At 54.2% G+C, this 4,944-nt stretch overlaps 1 long non-coding RNA gene across 1 annotated transcript; it reads left to right on the top strand.

Moving 5' to 3' along the window:
- Positions 1-997: 997 nt before the first annotated feature.
- Positions 998-4,365, top strand: LOC143168600 (uncharacterized). The gene is made up of 3 exons (XR_012996747.1): positions 998-1,158; positions 1,524-1,625; positions 3,576-4,365. It is a non-coding gene; the product is annotated as an uncharacterized LOC143168600 (long non-coding RNA).
- Positions 4,366-4,944: the final 579 nt, after the last annotated feature.

Here is a 4,944-nt window from a genome sequence, read left to right as displayed (position 1 = left end):
ATACCAGCTGAAGTAAAGGTTTCTATGCTGCATTTTACAGTTTTCAGCCCAGTGCATCAGAGCTTACTCAAATCTCCCGACATGAAACACCAGAACAAGAGCGAGCGCGGGGTGGAGCTCCTCTCTATCACACACTGCACTTTCTTCTGCAGCAGTCCAGGCTGCTGACTTGCAGTGCCATGAGACACAATACCTGCACTCCATCAACCACGTCTCTGGCCAACCTTATATAATCCCAAGGCAAGGCCATCGAAACCAAAGTCCAACCTGCCTGAACCAGTGAGTGCTTGGTCTGGAGATAGGAAGCATGTTGCCCTGGTCAAAGGGCAAAGCAGAAGCTTTCAGAATTCACCTGACTTCGAGATTAAGGAATAAGTACCAAGCATGAACAGCAGCAAAGTTTTGCAAAGGATGCACAAAACCTGCATTTCCTTAGCAACTGGCTGCAGTGACGCCGAGGACAAAAATCAAGCAGTGCTCTGGAGGTGGTACGTGGGAAGGACCCCGGAGAAACCAAGGCCAATGTTACTGCCTACAACTTGTCTGCTAGGGATGTCACCCTTACCTTCCCCTGCGTACAACGGGAAATGGTAGAAGAGGGTTCGAAGGTCTGGCTGGGGGAGGGAAGGACGTTCATGTCCCTGCAGTGCTTAGACAGCAATAGGAAAGGAGAGGAAACATCCCTTTCCTCACCCCTGCTCCATACAAGCAAAGTGCACGCTGCAGTGCTCCTCTCCAGCTCAGCTTAGAGATGGCAGCACAAGATTTACCTCCCCACATCTCAAAGCCAGGTCCTCCATCGGCCACAGAGCACCAACAGCAGATCCTCCAGCCAAGGCCAAGCCGCCTTTCTGGCATGGTTGGCTCAAACCTCGGTGCCACTGCCCACAGCCGATGCTTGGAGTGCTTTCTCTGTTCCGGGAGATGCAGAGATCCCACGCCCGGCACAGTGCAGCCGGGCTGAGCCTGCCTCCCCATGCGTGACCGGGTGTTACTGGAACAACATCCCTGCAGGAGGGAAGGAAGGAGGAAGCTGGGCTGTAAAGAAATAAAACCACTGCAGAGCTGACTGCGAGAGGAGAGAGAGGAAGAGACAGGCTGGCTGAAAAGGACAGCTTTGCTGAACCCAGGAGAAAATGGTTTGAGTAATCATCAACGGTAAGAAAACCTCTCGTTTGAGGCAAAAGGGCTTAGAGGGATTTCTGCATGGTAAATACTCTGCATATTTTATGGCCTTGGCTTGTGGGAGGAGAAAGGCTGCTGCTGGAGTTGTTTGAAACACAGCCAGGGCACCAGGCACAGTAACTCTCTTTTAGCCCATTAAATCCAGTCCCCTCCATTTCCTCTGTTACTTTTGGCCATAACCTGCCACGGGTCCAGCACAACCCCCAGCTGATCCTCCTCTGCGAGGATCCCCAGCTCACGAAGAGGTCCCACTCTGGGCTCTCTGGGGAGGGATTTTTTTGGGTAGCTGGTGTTTTGCATTGCTGCAGCGAGCAGACAGGTCTCCCCTTTCCCACCAGCCTGCCGCTATGTGGCCAGGAAGATGGGGACCCTGTGCAGCCGGGAGCACCAGGAGCCACCACCCTGCCCGGCGCAGGCAGCCCCCCGCAGCCGCCACCAAAGTAAGTCTGCAGCTCACTGAGGATGGGGACATCCACACACCTCAGCCCCAACCACGCTGGGGATGGAGGGGCCAGGGCTTGCCTGGGCTCACAGGCTGGGATGGGGCGGGGGGGCACCTCCTGCTGCCCGCTGCCTCGGGCAAGCTGCTGCCCTTCCCACAGGGGAGATGTGCTGGGTCCCCATCCCTCCCTGCCTGTGGTCCAGTGACCATAGTCTTCCTCAGAGCTGGGTGCTTTGTATGAGGAAGAACCGTAACAGGTAGAAGTTGCAAAAGTTTATTTTCTTTCCTGCTTTATCTTCCCTCGCTGGGTTTTGCCTTTAAATGTCATGGCTGCATCCCAGTCCCTGACAGAGAGGATGAGCAAATAGCAGCCTTTGGAAGGGGGGACAGACTTACTCTGGGGGTAATCAGAGGGGTGAGTGGATGTAACGTGTTGAAACACCACTTCCCCAGAGCTACATCTCCCTGGGGCAATCTTTATTATTCTAGGCACCCTGCTAAATACCAAAATGCATCACCATGCACCCCAGCTGGCAGTGAGAGATTTCTGTCCTTGCTGCCAGTTTTCCCCAGCCCCTTCCTGGCCCATTTAAAACACACAAATCGCTACGACTTTGCAGATCATTCATGCGATGCCCCGAGAGCAGCTGCTCCTCCTGGCCGCCCCCGATTCAGCACGGCGGGTACGGCAAGGACTTTCCCGGCTCCTCATCCCTGCCCCAGCTGCAGGGGCTGCTCCCAGCGAGGGGGACTCACCAGGGAGCTGCTCCTGCATCGCCTGGCTGTGCTGCTCAGGCGTTAAAGCTCAGTCAAAATGAAATGATATTTGAACAGCAGACAAAGGAATCTCAACATGGGAAAGATCTGCCCCACCAATACCAGTTTCACTGGTTCAGCTGAGTCACTCCTGGTTGCTCTTGTGCAAACATACCCAGAGCTGCATCCAGGCACAAGCACATTCCCAGGCAGCTGCCACAGCGGTCAGGTCGTGCCCTGTGGTCTCCTACCTCTGCCAGGAGCTTAGGGCTGTCTCAGGAGACTTGCAGGGAAGATGTAGGGCTGAGCCATTCCCTTTCTGCTGCTCCCATGTGCTGTGTGCGGCAGCGGGGGGGGGGGGGGAACTGCATGCCTAGGGGGGCCCCTTTAAATCTCCAGAATATCACCTCTCCCTTAAAAAAACAGCTGGATCCTTAATGGGGGGAGGAGGTGGGGGAAAAAGGATGTCTCCCTTCACTAATGCCTTAATTAAGTGCATATGAAGGAAAAGAAGAGTGTTAGTCATCTGGCCTGCAATGGGAGCCAGGACTTTGCAGAGGCCCCAGATGGGAAGAGCAGGGCAGGCACTTGGGTGTATTAGCGAGAGGAATCAAACTCCTCCTTTGAGCAAAGAAGTTAAGCTCCTTCTCCGCAGTTAATTGCCGGGTGTTTATCACAATCAGGGGAGCTGCCCCAGTTGGCACTAGCACGTCTGACCCAGTGCCTTTCTGGCTGGTCGGGCACACCGGCTCCTCAGCTGCTGTGGAGGCAGGGGGCTGCTCCAGTGCGAAGGGCAGTGGTGGTCTGCACCTCTCTTTAGCACGGAGCAGCCCACAGCTGTGAGCTCTGCAGCACCCCAGGGAAAGGTGGTCCAGGACAGAGCACAAGGAGCGTACAGCTCAGCAGAGCACAGATCCGGCTGGGAAACGTGGATGATCAGGTCCAGGTCACGGTTTGGAAACTGCAGAGCTTTATCCCCTCCTTGCAGCAAGGTGGGCTCTGCTGGAGAGCTCTCTGTGTCATAAACCTGGCCTGACTCCCTCGCACTTACCTCATGTTGCTTACGGTTCCCATCAGGAGGTTTTTCCAAGCACTTTGGCAGTTCACACCCCAGCCTTGCCCTTCAACAATAATCTTGCCCCTTGGCTAATCCTGAATCCCTCTCTTTTCTCTGATGCTTGTGCATTTGCAGATGTAAAGGCAGAGGTATCAGCAGCCCCCCAAGCAAGATCCTCGCTTTCCAGGAACAGCGACCCCATCCAAGACCAGCCCTGCAGGTCCTGAGGGTAAAAGCCCTCGTGGTCCTCCCCTGAAGGCCACGAGCTTTCTTCCCACCAGTTTCCCCAGGGAATCCATTTTGTGGGAATCTTGCAGCCCAGGGATCAGAAAATATCAGCAAATCCCTCCTGTATCTGCTCTCAACATAGAAGCACAACAATAGAAAATGTCCTGATCGGTCTCTCTCTCATTACCAGAATTTTCTAGTTGGCAGAAAAAAAAGATTACCGATGTGTATTAGATGCTCCTGCACCTTTGGGCCATGGAGCACCAGGGGAAGAGCCATTGTATCCTAGCAGCAAATTGGATTTTTATACTGTGAAACCAAATTGTGCTCCTAACGATATTGGTATACATTCAGACTATTTCCATGAAGGCAAAATCAGCTCGTGAGCTGGAGTAAGGAGTCTTGGAGCTTAGGTCTGTGGAAATCCCATGATGTTTTGTACAACCTCCTTCCCCATGCCCAGTAAGCTGGTGAAGCTGTGTTTACTGGGCAGCCAGCACCCCGGCGTGATGCGCAGCACCCAGAGAGCAGAGGGGCTGCAGGGACCGCAGTCAGATCCCCCCTCTAGCAAACCCCCGCGCCATCACAGAGACCAATGACAGCAGAATCGCAAACTCCGCGTGTGCGGAGAGGAATCTGCCCGACCCCTTCCTGTGACAGCCCAAGCTGAACCAGAAATAAAGCTGCATGAAAAGAAGCTGTTTGGGAGCACGGTGTTTTTTCTCCTGGAAGGGGTTTGCTGTCATTACAGTCTTTGAACAGACTGATGCTTGGGTTGTACATTGGCAGCCCCGGGGCTCGCTGCAGAGGCTTGTGCCTTGCTGCTCATGTAGGAAGAGATGGATCTTGTCTCACCATTGCTTGTGATAGAAACAGCAGAGTCATCCCGCACCCCTGGGCAGAGCTGGCACTAAGGACCCTGGTCTCCAGGGCTCAGCTCTCTTGCTACCACCCTGAGCGATAGTTTGGCCTTCTGGTACAATATCACATGAAGGGGAGATGCTCGGTGGCAAGATGGAACGTACACAATTGAGGGATGCATACAAACTAGGGACCTTGATTTTAAAACCCTCCTGGCTTTGTGCAGGGCAGGGGTCCTGTGCAGAGCTTTGTTCAGGTGGGAGAGGCACAAGCCCTGCCCGGGAGGCTGTGGGGCTCTGCGGGAGGTGGGGAGGGAAGGAGGGTGGGCAGGCTGGAAGGTGCAGAACAGATCCGAATCTCCTTTGCACACTCAGCCAGAGGAAGGCTGGAAAACACAGACCTTAGGACTCTTTAT

This window comes from Aptenodytes patagonicus, chromosome 18, assembly GCF_965638725.1.
Source record: "Aptenodytes patagonicus chromosome 18, bAptPat1.pri.cur, whole genome shotgun sequence".
NCBI classification, from domain to species: domain Eukaryota; kingdom Metazoa; phylum Chordata; class Aves; order Sphenisciformes; family Spheniscidae; genus Aptenodytes; species Aptenodytes patagonicus.
Note: the sequence above shows the minus strand (reverse complement) of the source record. Positions and strands in the feature narration are given on the sequence as shown.